This window comes from Carlito syrichta, unplaced genomic scaffold (genome assembly GCF_000164805.1).
Source record: "Carlito syrichta isolate Samal-C Ts95f unplaced genomic scaffold, Tarsius_syrichta-2.0.1 Scaffold305332, whole genome shotgun sequence".
NCBI lineage: Eukaryota > Metazoa > Chordata > Mammalia > Primates > Tarsiidae > Carlito > Carlito syrichta.
In genome coordinates this window covers 964,965-978,058 of record NW_007249428.1, presented here as the reverse complement: position 1 = coordinate 978,058, position 13,094 = coordinate 964,965, and positions in this window count along the sequence as shown.

Below are 13,094 nucleotides of genomic sequence, written 5' to 3'. Positions count from 1 at the left end.
TCCTTGTTGTTTTATTGTGCATTAAAGAACATGATATACTCTTAATTTACAAGGCGACTTCAAGAAGAGCTCAGGAAGTTCTCTTCTGACTTAGCCTACCAGTATATGAGCTTTGGCTCCATTTTAATATGCTGAACTCCACAATTTCTCATCTCTCTGTTTCACTGCAGGTTGGGAGATGTCATGTACAGTGAGGACCATGTTTGGGAAGCTTGGAGATTTTGCCCCCCAGGCCACCCTAAGTCCTGCCCCTGACCTGGCTCCTTACAGGCAAAGATAGCCAGAAGTGCAGACCTAATTCCATTGAGCAGAGATGAAAGGGTGAGTTGCTTGGCCCAGGGCTCCCAAGGTCAGGGCTTACCTCAGGGAAAAAGGGGAGGAAGTCTGTCCTTCGGTGGCCTATGGGTCCTGGTTTCTCTCCCACACACTCAGTTTTGATGACAATTAAAAAGGCCAGAGTTACTCAACAGACTGGTGGGAGAGAGTGGACCAAAGAGGCTACCAGGAGACAAATCCAGGGCATCTTTGGCTTTAGCCTGGTTTCTGATGCTTGCTCCTACAGGTCTTTGTGCATGTGTGTACATATTTGTGCATGTGTATCTGTGTCTCCATGTATGTGCATGAGTGTGAGTGCTCACTGTTCATTTGTAAATGTGTGTGTGCATGTGGATGAGTGTGTGCATGCATGTGCATGTGAATCTGTGCATGTATCTATGTGTGTTATGTGTGTACAGACATGGTAATGTGTGCACATATGCATGGGCAAGTGTGTGCATGTACACACAACTGCACACATGCATATGTGTGCATGTGTATTTCTGAATGTGCATTTATGTTTGGCTGTCTGTGCATGATTGTGTGTTTGAGCATGCCCATGTAAGTGCATGCATGTGTGTGCATGTGTATCTGTGCATAATGTGTGTTCCTATGTATTCCAGAGAGCAGTAAGACTGTGTCAGGTGCTAGTGGCAGCCACATCCTTGTAAATGCTACGTTTTAGCTGAAGAGATCTTCTGAGCCTCTGAGAGAGGCAGGCATGGAGACCTATGGCAGCGACCATTTTCATATTGGAGTTGCTGGGGGCATCCTTTTTCTAATATAGGGTCTCAGAAGGTGCCATTATGGAGACAGCAGGGATGTCAGTGGCTTTCCACTCTGGACACGATCTTGTGGAGTGTAGAGAACTTGCTGTGGAAGTGGGAGGTGAGGACCAGGAGAGGAAGAGCTGGCCAAGCATGAGACAGGGACATGAGAGTACTTGGGGCCAAAGTGGTGGAGGAGAACCAGGCCTGCAGTTTGAGTGATATGATCTAGCAGAGTTGCGCCAGTGTCCCTATTCTGGTTTAGATCATTTTACTATGGCTATGCAAGATGGTATCACATGCATATTCTTTATGCTATATTTTTGTCACTTTTTAATAAGTCAATTAATTTTTTATGTAAATAAATAATTTGTTTAAATGTTGAGAGATTTGGAATGGAGGGAAACATGATGAGTTGGCCTCATTTCCCAAGAGGAGAGAGGTTGGTAGGGGCTGGTGGAGACAGGTTGGGGCATACTCCCCTGCAGCTCAGACTAAAGTGGAGGGGTGTGGGAGAGGAAGAGAGAGGAGGATGGAAGCAGGAGATGTGGGAATAGGAAGCACAGTCCTCCGTGGAAAACTTGGGGAGGGGGATTCCCTTCAGGAGAAGGCAGAAACATTGGAGGAATGGGTTTCGATGGTGATAGAGCCTGGTCCTATCAAGTCAATGGGGAAAGTTCAGGAGAGATGAGCACAGGATGTCCCACTGGAGATGAAGCAACAGCACTGGGGCTTTATATGGGAAGGGCGGGTCTAGTGCCACTCAGTTGTTGGAAAGGCTACCTCTTCCTCAGGAAGCCAGTGTAGATGGACCTCTACCCCAGGTCATGCCTGTAGTGGGAGTGCTGAGACATCAGAACAGAAGGGGCTAACTGGAACACGGGTTGGAGGGCACCAAAGCTGGGAGGATGGTGAGTCAGGTAACTGTCTGTGGGGGGAAGGAGGTGCTTCTGTCAGATGTGGGTTATTTGGAAGACCTGGGCTGCTGTGCTGCCTCTGCCCACACTGATGCCGTAGCTGTGCAGCATGGAGTCCGTGAACATGCTGGGACCCCGTGTCCCTGTCAGCTCCACCTCTCTTGGTCTCTGTCTCTGTCTCTCTGTGTCTTTCTCCATGCCTCCATTTTTCTCTTTCTCTGTCTCCTTGTCTTTCTCAATCCCTCTGTCTCTTTCTCTATCTCTCTGTCTCTCTGTCTCTCTGTCTCTCTCTCTCTCTCTCTCTCTCTCTCTCTCTGTTTCTCTCTATCTATCTCTGCCTGTTTCTCTCAGTCTTTGTCCTCACGGTCTCTCTCTATTTTTCTCTATCTCTATATCTCTGTATCTGTCTCTCTCTGTTTCTGTCTCTGTGTCTCTCTCTGTCTTTCTCAGTCACTCTGTCTCTATCTCTATCTCTGTCTCCATCCCATTTCTCTTTGACTGTTTCACTCACTGTCTCTCTCTCTGTATCTCTCATTCTTTCTCTGTCACTTCATCTCTTAGTCTCTCTGTCTCTGTCTGTCTCGAAGTCTGTATCTTTCTCCATCTCTCTATGCCTGTCCTTCTGTCTTTATCTTTCTCACACATACACCACCAGCACGAGCCTGTGAAATTAGTTCAGTCCTCATCTTGGGAGCTGATCCCGGATGCCCCGCACCCAGCTACCTCTGGCCTCCCAGGAGCCCTTCTCCCTGCCCCTGTTACCTGTGTCTCACCTGTGGGTGGACAGGCTGTTTGGGGCCTGAGAATGGAGAAAGTGAGTAGTGGCTGCTATTCAAGAAGGACCGAGCCCTTGGCTTGGGAGGCTTGACCAGGAGCCCCACACACTGGCCTGGTGCACTTCTGGGCCCAGAGGCACTGCTGAGAGGTGATATGGGAGGTAGGAGGGGCCTGGATGCTGGACTATGTCTGCAGGGCATAGCGCAAGGGGAGGATTCCCAAGGCCCCATGATTTGGGCTCTGGGCGATTCAGATCCTTGGGGGCACCTCCACGCCCTCTCCACTCCCGGCAGCCCCTTAGGCGAGTGAGTGCTTTTCTGGACTGAGACACTGGGTAGTTTACTTTCTCCATGTGACCAATGGGGCCCCATCCACACATTCTCTAGTCTCCTTTTCTCTGGTCTGCTGTAGCCATTCCTCTGCCTCTGGATGCACAACCCCAGACCCCTGATCATGTGCTTGGTGGCCGGAGAAACCCTGGGGAGTGCCAACTCCCAGGCCTCTGGCTTTCCCTAGGGGACACTGGGGCCCTGAAAGGAAGAGAGCAGCATCGTTCTCCACAGCCATAGACCTACCTCGGATGAGACTCCCCTGTCTGTTCACCCCAGCTGAGCACTCTGGGACAGAAACCCAGTCCTCTCAGTCCCCACTAGACTGTGAACTGAGGGCAATATTGGACTAGTGATGCATCTTTCCTTCATTTTTTTCCTCTGTAAAATGAAGACAGTGTGTTCTGGACTGACTTGTGTGCCCACCCCCCAAAAAAATCGATATGTTGAAGCCCTGAGCCCCAGGGCCTCAGAATGTGACTGTATTTGGAGATGGGTCTTTCAAAAGGGAATTAAGGCAAAAATCAACCATTGGGGTGGATAGTAGTCCCATATGACCGGTGTCCTTATAGGAGAGGAGATTGGGACACAGACACACACGTGAGAGCACAGGGAGGAGACTATGTCTACATGCCCAGCAGAGAGGCCTCAGGAGAAATCAGCCCTGAGGCACCTTGATCTCAGACTTCCAACCTATAGGATGTGAGAAATAAATGTCTGATTTAAGCCTCCCATTCTGTGGGACTTGGTTAGAGCAGCTGGCGCAGACTAACACTTGTTGTTTAAACAATAAGTACATTAGGTTACTTTGGCATGAACTGGGGGCTTATGTAAGACATTCAGCCCCATGCCTGCCATGATCATATGTTGCTCAATAAAAGTCAGTCCTCCTCCCCCTTCTGCTTCCACTCCTTCTCCCCTCCTCTTCTCCCTCCTCCTCTCCCTCCTCCTCTTCCTCCTTCTCATCCCTTCTACCTTCCCCTCTCCCTCCTCTTTCTCTTCCCTCCTCTTCTTCCACCTTCTCTCCCTCATCCCTTCTCTCCCTTTCCCTCTTGTCTCCTCTCCCTCTTCTCCCTCCTCCCCCTCTTCCCTATAACCACTCAGATATCTGATCTACCTTGGATCCTGTTCTCTCCCTCTCTCATCACATCAGGTTATCACAGGGTCATGTTGAAGCCATGCCAAAGATTCCAGGCAGTGAAGACTTGACTTCAGTGTCAGTCAGGGTCAAATCTGAATAGAAACTACACTAGCAGTTTGACAGAAGCAATCGTTTACTAGGCATCAAAGCACTCAGAAGACGAGGACCTGAGGGTATGTGGTGCTGGTGCTAGACTTGCAGAAGCAACTTCTACTCAGAGGCCATGGGGTAAGGTCCGAGGGGTCATGGAAGGGAGCAGGCACTACTCAGTGAACCCCAGTGTGGCTGGGGAAACACAGGCTAGAGCAGGTGCTGTGAAACATGGTGGCCCTGGGAAGGGCAAGGTCGAACTGTCCCCCAACATTAACACTCCCTCTTGTCACTTGTTGCAAGATCTAACAGGAGCTGCTGATATGAGCCTTGTATAGTCCCCACCACAGTTCCAGAGCACAGTGGCCTTGTGGCAAAGTACAACACACTAGGAGGGCTTAAAACTACAGACATTTCCTGTGGTTTCAGCTGCTCAGGAGGCTCAGACAGGAGGATCACTTGAACCCAGAAGGCTGAGGCTTTCAGTGAGCTATGATCACGCCACTGCACTCCAGTCTGGATGACAGAGTGAGGCCCTGTCTCCAAACAATAAACACACAAACATAACCCCACAACTACAGGAATGTATTCTTTCCCAATCCTGGAGACCAGAAGTTTGAAATCAAGGTGCGGGTGAAGAGGTTTCTCCTGAAGCCTCTGAGGAAGATTGTATCTACACCTCTCTTCCAGCTCCTGGTGGCCAGCCATCCCTGGTTTGTAGATGCATTGCTCCAATCTCTGCCTCTGTCATTGCCTGGCTGTCTTCTCTCCATGTGTCTCTCCGTCCCAGATCTCCCTATCCTTTCTCTTATGAGGACATACCACCATTGAATTTAGGTCCACCTTAATTCAGGATAATCTCATCTTGAGATCCATAACTTAATTATAAGAATCCCTTTTCCAAATAGGGTCCCATTCACAGGGCCCCTAGGGCTACAATTTGGACATATCTTCTTGGGAGGGGCATTCAACCCACCATAGCAGGTGTGGACCTGGACTGAATGATCAGCACACCTTTCTACATATTGGTTCCTCCTTAGAATAGGAAGCAGAGAGCCCACAGGACCCTGCAAAAATCTGTAAATGTTTTGGACAGACAAACCCTACAGATAAAGAGATGAGGTAGATTTTATAGAATCAGTCTTGATTCCTAGGGTTCTGAGAGTCCACAGTCAGAACCACTAATGTGGTTTGCTAGCAGAATGGCCAGAAAATGCCATGGAAGGAGGCAGTCCCTGGTTGGGCTATGAAGAAAGGCGAGGCTTTGTGTGGACGGACACAGCTCCCTCATCAGCTACTCCAGATTGTCACTAAGCTCTGCAAATTACTCACTTTAACCTCAGGATGAAAACTTTTTAAAACAGGTTCTTCCTCTCTTTTGTTTATTAATGTAAAAGTTGTATATAATGATGTTTGATAGTTTTAAGTATACAGTTTGATGAATTTTGGTGATTATATACAATCGTGTAACACTGCCATCAAGAGACTGAACACTTCCTCACTGGAAGTTTCTTCAAATCGGAATCTGATCCCCTCTCCCCACTCGCCCTCTATAGGTTCTCCTTCTGTTTTCTTTGTTTTCACTTTTAGTCTTTATTTGGAATAACAAGTCCATCTCATTTCGGTGGCATTGCTGATATAGCAGTTTATAACTATCATCTACTTCTGGCGTTCTATGTGATGCATCTATACTATGATCTCTTTCTACCTGTTCTGGAATTTCAAATAAGTGGAATCAAGTGCATCTTCTTGCGTGTTTTACTTCTCACTTAGCATAGCTCTTCTGAGGTTCATCCGTGTGGCTGGCTGTGATAATAATTTGTTCCATTTTATTGTTGAATAGTATTCCTTATGCAATTTACTTACTCACCAGTTGACTCATGGACACTTGGGTTGCTTTCACCTCTTGGTTATTTTGAATAATGTTGCTCTTGGGGCTCAGAAAACAACACCCCAATATTCAGCCTCAGCAGCAGCCTCACAAACAACAGTTTCTCTCTGACTTTCTCTGCCTCTGGTCCCTTATCCTCCCTCAAGGTCCCACAGAAACTAGAATCCCTCTTCCTCAAGGCAGGTCATAGAAACCAGAACCCCTTTTCCCCAAAGTGAACTATATAACCTAAAAATATGACTCTAAACTTTCATACCACATTTCCATGTAGAAACTGGCCACAAAGAAATGATTGGACCTCTCTTATATGACTGTGGGTCAGGAGACTCCAATTCCAGAAAGGGTCCTGCCCCACACCCAGGAGGAAAGCTGTTGCTCAGAGAGACCAAGAAAATTCAGACAGACAGGCCTTGCTGAGTTCCATACTCAGACTGTGAGCCTTGGATTACACCCTTTTTGTCCAATCCTATTTCTTCACAGCTGTTTATACTTTGTGGAACCTAAGCACAAAACTGGACAGTTTCCCCTGGATCTTTGGGTCTTCATTTGAAGACCCTGGTGGATACACGTTAATAAATGTGTGTGCCTTTTCTCCTATTCGTCTGCCTTTTGCGAGTCAATTTTTTAGGGAATTCAGTGGGCCAAGGGGAAACTTCTTTGGACCCTACACTGCCACGAACATTCACATTCACGTTTTTGTGCAGATGTATACTTTTATTTCTCTAAGATAAATACTTAGAAGTGGCAAGTTTATGTTTAACTTGGTAAGAAACTGCAACCCAGTTTTCCAGAGTGGCTGCTCTGTTCAGCTTTTACACCAGCAGATATTGCCCCATATTCTTACCCACACTGAGTGTCATCATGATGTCTTCACTTTCACCCATTATAGTGTGTGTGGGTATTGGTATTGTATTTTTGGCTTTTATTTACATTTTTCTGGTGATAAGTGAGATCGAACATTGTCTTCATGTGCTTATTCGTGAAGACACTTCTTTTGTGGAGTGTCCATTCCAATATTTGGCCCATTTCCTTTTTTTTTTTTAATAGTCAAGGTCTCGCTCTGTAGCCCAGGTTGGAGTGCAGTGGCGTGATCATGGCTCACTGCATCCTTGACCCCTGGGCTCAAGCAATTCTCCCACCTTGGCCTCCCAAGTAGCTAGGATGACAGGCACCACCATGCCAAGTTTTTTGTCCATTTCTTAAACTGGGCTGTCAGTTCACATAATTAAATAGAATTCAATTTAGGGTGCCTCATATGCTCTGGATACAAGACCTTTACTGAATGTGTGGTTTACAAATGTGTTCTCCCAGGATGTGGCTTACCTTTTATTTTCTTAACTATAAATTTAGAATGGCAGGGGTCAGGTCATGGGAGAAATGGAGTTTCCAAGATAAATAAACTCTGGTCCATAATTCTGTATTGTATAGTGTATTGTATATTCTATAGTGAAATTTGCTGAAAGAGTAGATTCCAGGTGTTCTTATGACATCAAAAATAAAATGGTAACCACATGAGTGACGAATGTGTTGATTAGTTTGACTGTGCTAATCATGTCATAGTATATACACCCATCTAAACATGTTGCATACTTTAAATAGATACAATTTTTATTTGCCTATTATACCTCAATGACACTAGAAAAAAATACAATTATCCAATTTGCCCCCAAAAAAGCAAAAGTTCATTTTTTCCCAATTTTTTAAATGATACCTGCTTTTGACTTTCTGTTTAAAAAGTGGTTGCTTAATTCAATGTCACAAAGATTTTCTTTTGCGTTTTCTTCCAGAAGTGTAATAGTTTCAGATCTTACATTTAGGTCTGTAATTCATTTTGAATTAATTTTGGTGTATAGTGTGAAGTTGAGGTCGAAGTTCATTTTTTAAATACCACTATCCAGTTCTTCCAACATCATAGGTTGAAAAGACTGTGTTCATTATTGAAATAGGAGGTAATATTTTTAAAACTTTTATGTCAAGATAATTATAATTTCACTTGCAGTTGCATCTTAAGGAAGCACACAATCTCTCACTTGCATTGCTCAATCTGAGCTTTCAACAGGATTATATAGAACAAACAAACCAACAGAAACTTTCAAAATCATTTTGTTTCTCAGAGTTCCTGTTCGTCTGTTGTTGGCAACTGACAAATAACAGAATTTTCTTTTCTTTTTTGTTTAAACCACTTTACTGATGTGTGACTGACATACAAAATGCTGTACATATTTAGTAGAGACAACTTGATGAGTCTAAGGATAAGTCGGCACCCATGAGAGCATCGAGGTCATAAACATTTCCATCCCCTCCAAATCCTCCTGCCCCTTTAGTATTATTATGGGCTTTGTTTGCTTTGTTTCTTTTCTTGGAAGAACACAACATAAGATCTATTCTGTAAGAAATTTTAAGTATACGATTTAGTACTCTTAGCTATGGGCATTATGCTATAGAGTAGATCTCCAAAACGTATTAGTTTGCATAACTGAAACTGTACCTTATGACTATCACCTCCCCATCTCCTCCTCTTCCCGATCCTTGGAACCACCATTCTATTCTCTGCTTCCAAGAATTCGACTATTTTAGATTCCTCCTATAAGTGAGATCATGCAATATTTGTCTTTCTGTTTCTACTTTATTCCACCTAGCATAGTCTTCCAGGTTCATCCCAGTTATCACAAATGACAAGATTTTCTTCTTTTTAAAGGCTGAATAACAACTCAGTTGCAAATAATAATAATTACCTGTTCTAAAAATGGGCAAGAGACCTGAACAGACATTTCTCCAAAGAGGACATACAAGTGGCCAGAAAGTGTATTTTAAAAATGCTCAACATCACTAATCATCAGGGAAATGCAAATCAAACCCCAATGGGATATCACCTTACACCTGTTAGAACATTATTATCAAAAAGACAAAAGATAACAAGTGTTGGCGAGGGTGCAGAGAGAGGGGAACCGTCTTATACTGTTAGTGGGAATGTAAACTGGTGAAGCCACTATGAAAAACAGTATGAAATTTCCTTTTAAAAACTAAAAATAGCACTACCATGCTAACCAGCAATCACACTGCTAGGTATATACCCAAAGGAATCAAATTGGAATCTCAAAGAGACATCTGCATTCCCAAGTTCATTGCAGCATTATTCGCAATAACTAAGATGTGGAATTAATCTAAGTATCCAACTATAAATATATGGATGCCAGGCATAGTGGTGCACTCCTGTAGTCCCAGCTACTCAGGCGACTGAGGTAGGAGGATCACCTGAGTCCAGAAGTTTGAGGCTGCAGTGAGCTGTGATTGTACCACTGCACTCTAGCCTGGGAGAGAGAGTGAGAGCCCATCTTAAAAAAAAAATGTTAGGAAAATGTGGTATGCACACAAAGTTCTGGCTATCTTTATCCACATTATTCTGCCTAGCACAGAACCACAGATGGATACTGAAAGTCTCGGTCACTGCTGAATTCAAGGAAGTTTAAAGCTCCCTTTCAGATGGCAGTAAATGTTCTCTTTTCAACAGGACATACCTAGGGGACCCCGTACCAACTGCAAGTAACAGCAGTCCTAGGGGTGAAGGGAGAAGGTAAGAGCCTAGAGAGGACTGGTTCTTCAGGTGCTTAGAGAGGACTTCTCAACCAGGCCCTGATGCAGCTGGGAGGCCTGGATGGTGTGCTAGAAGCCACCAGAGGCTGTATGCCCAGCTCCCACCCTCCCCTGGGTGAGGTCCTGCCAGTCCTGTTTTGACTCTAATCCCTGAACCATGAGGAAGAGGAGACCGCTGATCCTTTGGCTTCTTGGGTTATCCACACGAATACACAGACAGCCTCTGCTGTGGTCACTATAGTGTCTCCATTACCTGATCAGCGCCCCTACAGATGTCAATCCCAGCCTACCCCTGCCACTAACTTCCCCCATCCCTATCTGCTAGGCCTCCCACAAGTCGCTCAACAGGTCTAGATGTGAGTTTCCTCTTTTGCAACATGGTAGTTGTTATAGGCTGAATTATGACCCTCTTTATATTCATGTGGTGAAGCCCCAACACCCAGTACTTAAGAATGTGGCTGTATTTAGAGATAGAGCCTCTGCATGAGTCAGAGCTTTCCAGAGAAACAGACCCAATAGGACATAGATCCTACATAAGAGGATATTTTTAATGAGAATTGGCACACACAGTTATGGAAACCAAGAACAACCACCATCTGTCTGCCAGCTGGAGAACCAGGAAAGCTGATGATGTAATTCAGTCTGTGTCCAAAGGTCTAGAACTAGAGAGTACCTGCAGTATAAGTCCCAGGCTATCATTGAAGGGCCTGGGGTGGGGGAAGAGGACTGGTCTAAGTCTTGGAGTTCAAAGGCTGAAGAACCAGGAGCTTCGATGTCTACAGGTAGGAGAACATGCATGTCCCAACTTTAAAAAAAAGTGAGATAGGGAGAATTTGCCATTCCTCTGCTTTTTTATTCCATCCAAGTACTCAGCAGATTGGGTGATGCCAGCCCATATGGGAGAGGGTGGAGCTTCTCTGATTCAAATGCCAGTCTTTTGATTCAAACTCCAGTCTCTTCTGTAAACATTTTCACAGACATGCCCAGCAAAGAGGTTTTATCAGATATCTGGGTATACCTTAACTTAGTCAAGTTAACACATGAATTTAACTATCACAGCCTCATCTTCTAGTTCTGTGGGAGAGTAAGAGCCAGAAAGCAAGCCCAGATGGGTTTCACATGAGTCAACTCCTCATCCTACCTTTGGTAATTTTTCACTTTCCTGACTCTATTGAGCCCCCACTATCCCTACTCCCTTGTTCTCCCTTTAAATGCCCAATCATCTATGTGCAAATTCAAGTTAAGTTCAATTCACATTGGACTCTTTTCCATTATTGCAATAGTATATTACTGATTAAAAATGTTTTTACTGTTTAGTGTCTGGCTTTATCTTTGATAGAGAAAATAAGGAAGTGGATGCCATTTCCCTTCACATTTTACCGGACATTCTGATTTCAGAGAATCCTCTGATTTCATGGGCAATGAAAGATGTTTATGGTGCCTCTTCATGTCCCTATGGCTTTTATGGGAGTCAATCATTACAGGCAAGGTTTGGAGGCAGTTATGGCTCTTGATGCTCTCATCCTCGAGTGCGAAGTGTTGTCCATGATGGAGGACTTTGTCAGCGCTGGGTGGGGACACATATGTCTGACACACTGTCAGACACAGCTGTCAGGGCTGTGTCCATGGTTGCTGTTCAGATCCCCCAAATTTATTCCTTGGCTAAGTCTTGGCTAAGTTTTAGAAACCCTTCAGTTAATGAAAGGTGTTGCTTAAAGAGGAGAGCATTATTTGTTTTTAAATTAAAAGGTAAAGTGGCAATATGAACACTCAATTATTTATGTCATTTTAATTGCTTACTGTCCGTAATCCTTATCCGGACTACTTTTGTTTTGTTTTGTTTCTTAAAATCTGGATATAACTTGTAATGGAATAGCCAAGAAGACACTGCAGTGCCCTCCCTTTTCCTCCAGAAAAGGCGCTAAATCCAAAGGGCGGTGTTTGGCCGGGAAACTTCGAACTTTGTGCTTGTGGTTTTCAATGTGGTCCGATGGTTACATATAAAGTGAGTCCTGGGCGCGCTGTTTCCAGTCTTCCGGTACAATTTCGCTGCCTGGTTTTCCCTCTTCTCCTGTTCCTACCAACATACTCTGCACATAAAGGTTCTGCGTGAAGATGTTTTGAGCCCACCTCGGGCAGTCTCCCGGCATGGCGACCTCTGGCACTTTCTTGGGGAACATTCCTGGGGACGCTGAAGTTTCCACAGGACGCGCCTGGTGCAAGACGACACTCCCCCAGCCCGGCCCGGCCCGCACATTGAGTTTCAAGTTCTGGGCCCCGAGCAGTGGAGCGTCCCAGAAAATGTCCCTATCAGGGCCACTGCCAAGTGCTAGGCACCTGGGCAGAAAGAACAGGGCCTATCCCTCACTGAAATCTCCTGGCTGTAATCTTTCTACTTATATTTGCAGATAAGACGGCCTTTCTTCTAAGTAGTGATGTTAGGCCTGAGGTCCTTTTGCACGTCTTGGAGGTGGTCACTTTTGGTTCAGAGCCCAAAATAATGTAATTTGACCTAGGGTAATGTTATTTGAGCTGGTTATACATGTTCTTTGGCTTAAGCTGGAAGATATTTTTCTGTCTAGGGCTTGTCATCAAGAAGCCCACCCCACCTACAACCTGCTCCTATTCTTAGGCGTGGTGTAGCCACTGTGAGTGGTCAAGCCATTATTGGGCCAGGCAATCTGGGATTTTTATGCTCCTAGTAAAAGTGTATAGGCGTTGAAATAAGGTTTCAAGTAGAAGTTAACCCTCCAAAGGGAAAAGTAGCCTTTTAAATGTGTCTATACATAAAGCAGGGAGGTCAATGGGCACCTTGGGTGGGGTTGGCCTCAGTCACCTGAAGCTACCCGCATGGTGGGGGAATTGTCTGACCAGCTGTAGTGCGTCACCTAAGATGTGAGCCCCCACCACAGTCCAGGGCAAATGAAGCCCCAAAAGCCCGGCTCTTCAGAGCATAAGTAAAACTCAAAGGCTCTAGAGAGCGCTATCTGCACATTTAAAATTCTTACAAAGTGATGGCTTACAGAAGTGAACAGAAGATTTTGCTTCTTTTTTTTTTAAAGTAATAAAGGTGTTATCAACTGTGTATGTGAGGGAACAAGACTCAGGAAAAATCTACATACAGTTTGACAAGCACAGCAACTTTTCTGTGCAAAAGAAAAATAAAGGACAGGGCCATTAATTGGCTCTCAGGCAACAACTCCATGATACACTTTTTATTCCAATAACCAGAGAAGTCGAGTCACTTAGATTAATGAGTCAATGTGCTAGTGA